The sequence below is a fragment of the Myotis brandtii genome, unplaced genomic scaffold (assembly GCF_000412655.1).
Source record: "Myotis brandtii unplaced genomic scaffold, ASM41265v1 scaffold111, whole genome shotgun sequence".
Taxonomy (NCBI): domain Eukaryota; kingdom Metazoa; phylum Chordata; class Mammalia; order Chiroptera; family Vespertilionidae; genus Myotis; species Myotis brandtii.
This window is the reverse complement of record NW_005353789.1, coordinates 908,773-920,094: the sequence shown is the minus strand read 5'-3', so window position 1 is coordinate 920,094 and position 11,322 is coordinate 908,773. Positions and strand designations below refer to the sequence as shown.

Here is an 11,322-nt window from a genome sequence, read left to right as displayed (position 1 = left end):
GCTGCGGCGTCTCGCGCGCGTCCGTGAGGCTGGGGACCCGTCTGAGGGGGGCGCGCAGGACGTCGGTGCGGTGGCTCAGACTGTGCGAACGAGAGGAGTCCTCGTGGGTGTAGCCGTCTCGTGGAGGAGCGGCTGGGCTGGCAGGAGTGCCACGTAGCGCTACTCCTGAGATGGCAACAGCCCGGCGGCACTGCCAACGCCAGACAAACCACGTGAAGACCGGGCTGCAGGGGCCATACTGCAGTAACAGTCATTTGTGACTGGGTTCTTAAAATTGCTTACTTGGTTCTACAGTGTTGCGTCTTGAGAACTTTAAAACCACGCGATCTGGTCACATCCAAAGGCTGTTGAGGGGATACTTGATTTGTTTGTTGCTCCCAAGATCTATTGTGGGAAAGGTATTCCAGTTAGTAGCCTATGGTACGGTTCCAAATCTATTAGCGTTTGCGCCCAGTTACTGGAACGTTCCGAGTTTCGGGAGAGCCGGGCATCTAATGAAGTGTGTTCCCTGGATGTCTCTAGCTTAGGGGGAAATTATTTTCCAGTGGGAGAGGAAAGCCAGAGGAAAATCACTTGCTCAAGTACTGGAACCTAGATTCAACCAGGTCTCCCAACTTCTGTCTGTTCTCTTCCTGTTACAGATCAGTCAACGTCTCTTTCCTAAAGCCCCGCTTAAGTGCCTTCATTGGAAATGTTTCTCTTTCTTGTAAACAAGAAGTAAAATATAGCTCTTGATGTCAGAAATGTCCAGACATGCAGAGACTTTTCATGAGCTTATTTGAGCCAAACTGAGGACATATGCCAGGGAGCAAGATCTCAAATGCTCCAGAGAATAACAGTGTTACAGGTGTTGTTGGTTTTTTTTTTTTTAATGCATTTGAAATTAAGGAGGGGATATGAAGATAAAAGGCAAGGTAGGGGGTAGATAACAGGAGAGTTAACAAGCTTATGTGCTTTCTTGGGGGGGGGGGTTAAGGCTAATTTTAAAGGTGTGTTAACTTGTGCTTGCTTCCGCAGCACATACCAATATACAAAAAAATTGGAACGATACAGAGATTAGCATGGCCCCTGCGCAAGAAGGACACGCAAATTTGTGAAGCATTCCCTATTTAAAAAACAAAAATAAGTCAATAAATAAAGGTGTGTTAACGGGCCCCACAGGGGGGCAATTTGATTTTTTTAAAATTTTGTTTTATTGCTTAAAGTATTACAAACCCCACTGGGGTGCCTGGCCAGCCTGGATGAGGGGATGATGGCTGTTTGCAGCTGGTCACACCCCCTTCAGGGTGGGGGTCCCCACTGGGGTGCCTGGCCAGCCTGGATGAGGGGATGATGGCTGTTTGCAGCTGGTCACACCCCCTTCAGGGTGGGGGTCCCCACTGGGGTGCCTGGCCAGCCTGGATGAGGGGATGATGGCTGTTTGCAGCTGGTCACACCCCCTTCAGGGTGGGGGTCCCCACTGGGGTGCCTGGCCAGCCTGGATGAGGGGATGATGGCTGTTTGCAGCTGGTCACACCCCCTTCAGGGTGGGGGTCCCCACTGGGGTGCCTGGCCAGCCTGGATGAGGGGATGATGGCTGTTTGCAGCTGGTCACACCCCCTTCAGGGTGGGGGTCCCCACTGGGGTGCCTGGCCAGCCTGGATGAGGGGATGATGGCTGTTTGCAGCTGGTCACACCCCCTTCAGGGTGGGGGTCCCCACTGGGGTGCCTGGCCAGCCTGGATGAGGGGATGATGGCTGTTTGCAGCTGGTCACACCCCCTTCAGGGTGGGGGTCCCCACTGGGGTGCCTGGCCAGCCTGGATGAGGGGATGATGGCTGTTTGCAGCTGGTCACACCCCCTTCAGGGTGGGGGTCCCCACTGGGGTGCCTGGCCAGCCTGGATGAGGGGATGATGGCTGTTTGCAGCTGGTCACACCCCCTTCAGGGTGGGGGTCCCCACTGGGGTGCCTGGCCAGCCTGGATGAGGGGATGATGGCTGTTTGCAGCTGGTCACACCCCCTTCAGGGTGGGGGTCCCCACTGGGGTGCCTGGCCAGCCTGGATGAGGGGATGATGGCTGTTTGCAGCTGGTCACACCCCCTTCAGGGTGGGGGTCCCCACTGGGGTGCCTGGCCAGCCTGGATGAGGGGATGATTGCTGTTTGCCGCTGGTCACACCCCCTTCAGGGTGGGGGTCCCCACTGGGGTGCCTGGCCAGTCTGGGTGAGGGGCTGAGGGCTGCTTTCAGGCTGGCGGTTGTTGACTGAAGCTCCCAACCGCTCCTTTTTTTTCTCTTTTTTTTATTTTATTCTGGGCCAGCTTTAGCTCTGGCTCTAGCTCTGAGGCTTCGTATCTGGTTTGTTTGCCGTTCTATAATCGAAACAATGTATAACTTCAGCTCTGAGATCCTGGCAGGCTAAAAGCTGGTTTCCGGGGGTTTTGTTTAGCTACTACATTTGCAACATAGTACATAGTTGCTTAGAGTTGCAACTCAGAGGCCAAGTTAGGCGTTCCGTTGGAGTCTGCAGTCACTGGAGCAAGGAAGCCTCCCTGCTCGCTTCCAGCTGCCTGGCTGCTGGCCGCCATCTTGGCTGACAGTTAATTTGCATAAGGATATGCTGATTAGCCAATGGGAAGGGTAGCGTCGTACGCCAATTACCATGTTTCTCTTTTATTAGTGTAGAAATGAGTGAGATCATGTGGTATTTTTCTTTCATTGACTGGCTTATTTCGCTTAGCATAATGCTCTAGTTCCATCCATGCTGTTGCAAATGGTAAAAATTCCTTCTTTTTTACAGCAGCATAGTATTCCGGGGCAATTTGATTTCTAAGGGGGGCAACTCAAGAATGTTATTAACAGTGAATTTTTTTGTATTTCTTATGCTTCTAGGGGCCTCATATACAGTATATAAATATATATGGTGACATATTTATGCATTTCAGTTCTCTATTATGTTTTGAAACTTTGCTATTTTTTCATATCACTTCATATTATTTTTCCAACAATTTCTTTTTTTTTTTTTTAATGTTTTATTGATTTTTTACAGAGAGGAAGGGAGAGAGATAGAGAGTCAGAAACATCGATGAGAGAGAAACATGGATCAGCCGCCTCCTGCACATCCCCCACTGGGGATGTGCCCGCAACCCAGGTACATGCCCTTGACCGGAATCGAACCTGGGACCCTTCAGTCCGCAGGCCGACGCTCTATCCACTGAGCCAAACCGGTTTCGGCAACAATTTCTTTTTTTAAAAATATTTTATTGATTTTTTTTTATAGAGAAGAAGGGAGAGGGATAGAGCGTTAGAAACATCGCTGAGAGAGATCGATCAGCTGCCTCCTGCACGCCCCCCACTGGGGGATGTGCCCGCAACCAGGGTACATGCCCTTGACTGGAATCGAACCCGGGACCCTTGAGTCCGCAGGCCAACGCTCCATCAACTGAGCCAAACCGGTTCGGCTCCAACAATTTCTTAATGATTTTTTTCCTCAGTACTTTCAACTGTCCTTTCATTTTTTTATTTTTCTCTTTCATGGATGCCATGTTCTTTGGAAGCTTGTTTGGACCAAGTTAATGGCCTTTTAGGCTTCCTCCACGTGAACAGGAGTTCAGTTTTTGAATAATAAGAATTATATGTCATGGGGTGGGGGGGCATCAGGATTTTAGAGATGCTTAGGTGGGGCATGGCCAAAAAACGGTTGGGAACCACTGACTTAGATGCACACAAACATTATCTTAAGTGACAAACCTTTCCTAAAGAAGGTAAATGCCTGGAGGATGACTACCGGCCAAGAACTGCCCAGTTAGGAATTTATGATTAGATCACCCTGTGAAGTTACTTTCCATAGAACCCCCACCTTTTTTATCCATATGGCAAACACTCCTATTTAAGTACTAGAGAGTAAGCACATTTTTGTACTCTCACTATACTCTAATACCCTTTCAGTGTCTTATAGTTGTGGTTCAACTTCAACAAGTTTATTTCTGTACGACTAAAATAGACCATCCCAAGCAGATTACTTGGGCTAAAGTACCCAGTGCTCTAAAAAGCCTTCCATTTTCATTTCTAGCTGCAAGGACTAGTTTACCTAAGAGGTGCCAATAATAATTCCTGACTTCAAAATGGGAGTATCATTCGAGTGAACAGAAAACACTGAACTCACTGTACTATCTGGAAGTGTGTACTGGTTGATAAAAGGGTTCATTAGAATAACTTACCCAAAACTCAGTGATTCAAGCAGTGCTTACATTCTTTGGTATCACTTAATACAATCCTTGCAGGCGCACTCTGGTGGCGGGGCCCTCAGCGGGCATGTGTAGAGGGAAACAGACCCCGGCAGGCCAGGGTGGTGGATGTGCGTGGATGTCTGGGTCCAGGCCCGGTGCGCCTGCCGGCTCGCCAGTCACCTCCCTGGATCCAGTCCTAGCGCTGCTGCACTTGGTGTAGTTCAGTCTTTCCAGTGGTGAAGGGGCTTAACTGAAGTTCCTGTGCCACTGCCAGATGGGTAAGAGGAAGTTGGAGCGCTTGGAGCGTGTGCTGACTGGCCTCAACCTGTTCTCCCTGCTGCTCAAGCTGAAGGAGATAGATCCTGAGCACACTGACCTGACCTGCTGGCCTCCCTGCGAAGCCAAGACCTGTCTGTGATTCCTAGATGATTTTGAAGCTGACGCAGCCAGCCACGTCAGGGGTGAAGAGCTAAGACCTGAGGGCAGCATTTGACATGTGATCACCTGGGTAAGGACTGGAGAATACTGGCTCCTCAGTGTCTAGAAGCAAGATCGATGCCATGGAGGTGAAGTTTCCCCGTAACTGGACAGAACAGCTGAGGTAGTTGCTGAGAGCCCGGGGAAGGATGCTCAGAACCTGTCAGCTGATCTCATCCAGGGCCAGCAGGGCTGGGGCCTTCCAAGACAGAAATGAAGAGTGGTAGCTGCAGTGTGCCTAATGTCATGGGACTGGGAAGCATCCACCCTTGTGGCCTCCTGATGATCCAGATGCTCTTCTCCAGGGAACTGGGGATATCTGCACTTCAGTTATCACCACGAAGGTGGACTAAATGCCTTCCATGTGGCAGCACTGCGAAGACCTAGCAATGAGCCACGAAGAGGGATCCCAGACTGGCTTCTCAATTTATAGAGCATTTAGTCTGTGCCCAGGAGGGCTTTGGCACTGTATAGAGACTTCCATGTGAAGGAGATTCTGCTGTTCTCCATTAAACGAGTTCCTTTAGAAGGAAGTTCTGGAACCATGTACAGTGCACAGAAGCAATCTGTAAAATTAGTGGTTATTACTGTTATTCTAAAGGTGAGAAAACAGAGCTGGAGGAAAATTGGGATAGTAATAAAAGAGCTGGGGTTGGAAGGAACACTGGCTCCAGAGCCCACACTGAGTCATTCTGCACCCCCAGCGCTGAGGCAATCACGGTAGATCTGTATACCAGGGCAGGTGGTATGGGTGAGATAGGACATGACCTAGGCTTTGGGAACCCTACTGGGCCCATTCTCCAGTCGTTGGCCCTTGAGTGAATGGAATCTCTGAGGTTTACAAAGTAGGAACAGTAGGTGTGGACAGACTGAAGTAATTAATGCCTGCTAAATGCTCAGAAGTGATTGGCACAGTCAGTGCTCTTGAAATGTTCTTAGAAGTTATGATTCCTGTGCTCCTAGTTTGTTACTCTTTTGTATTAAAATCACTGTCTTTATGATAACAAAATTGGCAAGGGAGCTGGATCCTCTCATTTAAAAAAAATGTTTCTAAGGTAATCCTATTAAAGCAGATGTACAACTACATGTTCCTCTCACATGTCAAACTACAAAGCTCCACATCTCCCATCCACTTTTGTAAGGCCCTGTGAGTTAAGAAAAATATTGTGGAAAAAATTTCTATGAGCAAAAGAAAAATATTTTGCCCTGGTTGATGTTGCACAGTAGTTAGTCTTGGCCCACCCACCAAAGAGTCACATGTTCAATTACTGGTCAAGGGTGTGTGCAGGAGGGAACCAATCAATGTTTAGACACATCCATGTTTCTCTTCCTCTCTCCACTCTCTCTAAAAATCAATGTTAAAAATATCCTGATGAAAAAATACCCTGCCGAAACCGGTTTGGCTCAGTGGATAGAGCGTCGGCCTGCGGACTGAAGGGTCCCAGGTTCGATTCCGGTCAAGGGCATGTACCTGGGTTGCGGGCACATCCCCAGTAGGAGATGTGCAGGAGGCAGCTGATCGATGTTTCTCTCTCATCGATGTTTCTGGCTCTCTGTCTCTCTCCCTTCCTCTCTGTAAAAAATCAATAAAATATATTTAAAAAAAAAAAATATCCTGATGAGGATTCACACAAAGGAATAGTTCATGACATGAGAAAATTACATTAAGTTCAAATTTCAGTTTTACTTAACCATGAATATTAATAGACAAAAACTTCATTTAAATTGGAGTTGAGGGCTTGTAGAGGGATCTCTAGACTCCTACCACTCATCTCAATCACCCCAAACAGGAAGAGGTACTCTCCATCTCCAACAGGAAATGTTTTCTTTTTCTTTTTTAAGAATTTTTTATATATATATATTTTATTGATTTTTTACAGAGAGAAAGGGAGAGGGATAGAGAGTCAGAAACATCGATGAGAGAGCAACATCGATCAGCTGCCTCCTGCACGCCCCCCACTGGGAATGTGCCCGCAACCAAAGTACATGCCCTTGACCGGAATCGAACCTGGGACCCTTCAGTCCACAGGCCGACGCTCTATCCACTGAGCCAAACCAGTTAGGGCAGGAAATGTTTTCTTACTCTATTCCAATAGGAAGCAGGATCTCCCCAGCAACCAGCCAATAAAAAGCCACTACACTGCAAACTCTTATTTTCTTCAATGGACTGTTTCATAACAGCCTTTTAGAATTCCCCCACCTCATGCTCCTCTTTGTTCTCTAAACTTATGCATAGTTCACCATTAGACCAAATGTCCCAAACTGAAATTCTTTGTTCCTGAATAAACCCTTTTGCTGGAGAAATACCTTATTCTTAAAAGGTCAACAAAACACAACCATGCTTAATGATTTATGTATCGTCTATGGCCATTTCTGTGCGACAAGGGCAAAGCTGAGTAGTTGCTAGAGACCACATGGCCCCTTTCAGGAAGTTTGCCAAACTCTGTTCTGTTAGAACTTGGACTACAAATAGATTAATACTTGGTCAAAATGAAACATTACTTATTATAAATTATTTCAAAGCCTTTTTATAATAGCATGAAAAGGCAAAATGAAAAATGCCAGCTACAACTGGTAAGGCTCAAATATAGCTGTTTCTAGACTTGATCTGGTGAAATATAGACTCCATAGCTTACTCTATTTTATTACTTTTTAGTCCTCAGCCCAGGATATGTTGCTATTGATTTTAGAGAGGGAGAGAAACATCAATCAGTTGCCTCCCATATACGCCCTAACCAGGAATCAAATCCGCAACCTTTTTGGTGTATGGGATGACACTCCAACCCATCTAGCTAGCTAGAGACTCCCTAGCTTATTTTATTTTGCTCTTTTATTAGTTTATACACGAGGTCTATAGCATTAATGAAAATAAATGGCCTAAGTAACAAATACACATGGTCATACCTAAATTTAGATTAAAATTTCTTCTTGGTTGAGACAGGCGGCTTTTCAGAATAATGCAAACATAATCTTAAGTCTGACACATCAGCCATCCCAAATCCAAAGTCTCAACACCATGGTGGATTCTAAATTGTCCATCATCAATAATAATTTCACTTTCTAAAGGGGTTCTTGATCATGGTTGCAGATGAGTCTCCCACTTGTGAACTATGACTTGACATGGACCACCAATAGCCTTTGGTTCTAAAAAACATCCTTTGAAGTAGTGATACTGAACTGATCCTCCTCTACTGAGTTCAATGGTTGCTTTCCAAAACATGCTTCCACCTGCCTTGTTCTCTGGAAGAGCCACAGCATTTTGAGGATTCCAGTTTCCCAAAGCATCACAGCTTTCACATATTGCAAAAACTTCTGGAAACAGAGTTCCTCTTATTTCAAAAGTAACCTGAAAAGGTGTCATTCTGATGAATTTATTTTAGAATGTCGTGCCCCCTCGCCCAAGAGTGAGTGCAACAGGTCAAGATGCCGAACTCTGGCCTCCCTCGCTTACTTTAAATGCAGGTAGTTCTCACTTGCACTATGCAAGCTACAACTGTATAAAGCAATCTTAATCTGTGATTATTCTGAGTTTAAAATTTGTCAAACCATAAAATTTTCTTGGTGTTGGTTATATATGTACAAAAAGGAAAATATTTAAAATAGACACATTAAAAATTAGTGTTTTCTTATAAAAAAAAGTTTTTATTGATTTTAGAGAGGAAGGGAAATAGAAACATCTATGAGACAGAAACATCAACATCGATTGGCTACCTCCTGCATGCTCCCTACTGGGGATTGATCTGGGCATGTGCCCTCACCAGGCATTGAACAGGGCACCTCTTGGTGCCTGGGTCCAAACTGAGCCACACAAGTGGGGCAGTGTTTTATTTCTTTACGAGCTCTTGTCTATACCTTGGCAAATTATCATACTCTTTTCTAAATTTGGATTAGCTTCTGAAATTTTATCCTTTGTGCTTTCAATGGCGGAAAAATCTGAGAGTTCCTTTAATGGGAAGTTTTCCATCTGCATCACTTCCTCTGAGACACATTCATCCTTTATGACCCAACCACTTTCCTCACTTACCATGTTTGACTTCGCTAAGTTCCTCTGACTGCATATCCAGAACTACTACTTGAATGGAGGCAGTGCCAACGTCCCATGGTCATCTATATCTTCTATAATTCCATTTACATTCCACCCAAATCCTGCAGTTTTTTTGCACAGTAGTGTTGCACTACTGTGCAAAGCCAGAACTACCTGTAATTCTTGGAATTTGGGTGCAAATTTCACAGTAGCATCCTTCCCTGAGCTTGCAGTTTCACCAGATAATTTAAGGTTAATGAATTCATGCAGACTTCTGAAGCGATAAAACCAGCCTTTACTGGCAGTAAAATGTTCTTCTTATAATTATCATTTCTTTCAATGTAGCACTTTGACATTTTGGCCTGAATGCTAGTGAAACTGAGTGGGACTTGTTGATTACAGTCCTCAATCTAAAGTAGAAGTAAATGCTCCAATTCAGCCATAAGTGGCTTTCTGTTCCTAGTAAAACTTAAAAGTTAAAAAATGTTGATGCAACTTTACTTTGTTTTTTATATTCATCAGCTTTTAAAATATGAACTGTAGCTTCATGTAGGCTTAGATTTCATCTTGTCTGCTATCACCATTTTCAAATCTAATCACATTCAATTTCACCTCCAGTGTTATCACTTTTTGTTTCTTTACTGCTGTCATCTTTGTTGACCAATTCCCTCTTTTGATTATCCATTTTTATAAAATGTCACATAGGTTTATCACTGGAAGACAATAAGGCAACACAATTATTCTTTACTGTCTGTATGTGAACTAATAGATGTTCAGTGACCAATCACCAGCAGACTTTGGAAGAAGTGATGCAACTGGTTACTGATCACGATGCACATCTTTTATTTGCAAAATTATTTGTGGAATAAGAGTTAGCAGCAAAGTTTATACAACAATTCACAGTTAATGTTGTGGTAACTGAAACTTCACCCATGTTGTTGGGGTACTGCAGTTATTTATTTAAACTATGAAAAATGCATTTTGGACCAGTGCAAAGTAAGGACTACCTGTATCTAAAAAGAAAAACTTGGATTAGTGCAGTCAATTTTTAATTCAATTTAGTTAACTACTAGCTAAGCCTAATCTTAGATTAAATAAAAAGCTTTTCAAAGGAATTCTAGTTTTCAAAGACATGCTAGTTCCAAGACTTGAATTACTGACTAGAGCAGTGATGGCGAACCTATGACATGCGTGTCAGAGGTGACATGCGAACTCTTTTTTTTGGTTGATTTTTCTTTGTTAAAAGGCATTTTAATATATAAAATAAAAAAATATAAGTCTTTGTTTTACTATGGTTGCAAATATCAAAAAATTTCTATATGTGACACGGCACCAGAGTTAAGTTAGGGTTTTTCAAAATGCTGACACGCCGAGCTCAAAAGGTTCGCCATCACTGGACTAGAGCTAGAAGAATGTTTGGAGATAATTTATTACAAAATTCTTCAAATTAGAATTTGCAGAGTCCAGAGATATTCTTTTGATAACTTAGGCCCCTCTCATTTAAATAATCTTGAGATTTGCAAAAAATTAGTTGTCAAGATTGTAAAACTTTACAATCATCACAAGGCACAAGGTCTTATGTGTTTACAACTTATTCTATAGCAATTAGTACCATGTTTATTACTGTAACAGTATCATCACCCCATTAATATTGTTTTAGTTTTGTTTTTGAATGCATTTATTTTGTAAATCTTTTCATTAAGGGCCATAAACAGAGTTTGCATCCACTTTTGAGACAGAGAAAATTAACTTAAATCAACATTGAAAACAAAAGGAAAAGAGGCAAGCATGCTCTCCTTTCTGGGAGCATGCCCACACCTTTCTTCCATTTCAGGCATTCATCTCCTAAACTCTAAAGACTTGCAACCAGGGGAGCAATGGGCAGTGGCAGCTCATCCCCAGCAAACGCCCTAAATCTGCCTCCAAGGCCCCCTTTTCTTTGACTTCTCAGTGAGCCAAAGTAGCTCTGCCTAGGTTCATTTTTTCCTTATAACATTTCTAGAAAGTCAAAGCAGCCCTGCCTAGGCTCTCCCCTGTTGTTTCTTATATCCCAAGCCCTTCCTTGTTTCACTGTCCCTAGCTTTAATAAATGTACTATACTCTCAAAATCACTTGGACTTGTGCTGTGAAATCTTTCCTGCACAAAGTCAAGAACCCACATAATACAGGCTGGCTCGAAGCAGGCCCACTCCAGGTCTAGTTACTGTCTGGTAACAATCACACTATTCAACCAAAAGGCTGATCAACAATGCATCTTTTCCTTTGATTTATGATCAAAAGGGAAAATGGGAACAGCAACAACAAAAGGATTCTATGGAAAAAGGAAAAAACAAAAACACTGAGTATCCACAATAATTTTTTCCCTTTGTATTTCTTAGACAACATGCCTAATTAATTACAGATTAACCTGGTATTAGATTTGAGATTCCCAGCTTTCAACTACCTGCCATCTACTATTATTGAACAAAGCTTAAGTTATACAATGATCACCCACTGGCACATCAAGAGTACTTATAAATATCCAGTGGTTCAGCAAATTTAAACCCCAAAACATATGATCTCTAAGAATTTCAGGGGTTGGAAGGATTATGTCATTATTTTTAAGAAAAAATGACT

At 43.7% G+C, this 11,322-nt stretch overlaps 1 protein-coding gene across 5 annotated transcripts in view; it reads right to left on the bottom strand.

Moving 5' to 3' along the window:
- Positions 1 to 11,322, bottom strand: part of SEC31A (SEC31 homolog A, COPII coat complex component) — a 94,046-nt gene that overhangs the window by 75,101 nt on the left and 7,623 nt on the right. Inside the window, exon 1 of one of the 5 annotated variants that reach the window (XM_005857394.2) lies at positions 6,691 to 6,694. The exons of the other annotated variants lie outside the window; for them this stretch is intronic. The gene's annotated coding sequence lies outside the window, so the exon portion shown is untranslated. Of the gene's footprint in view, positions 1 to 6,690; positions 6,695 to 11,322 lie in introns of those variants that run through there. 5 annotated transcript variants of the gene reach the window in all.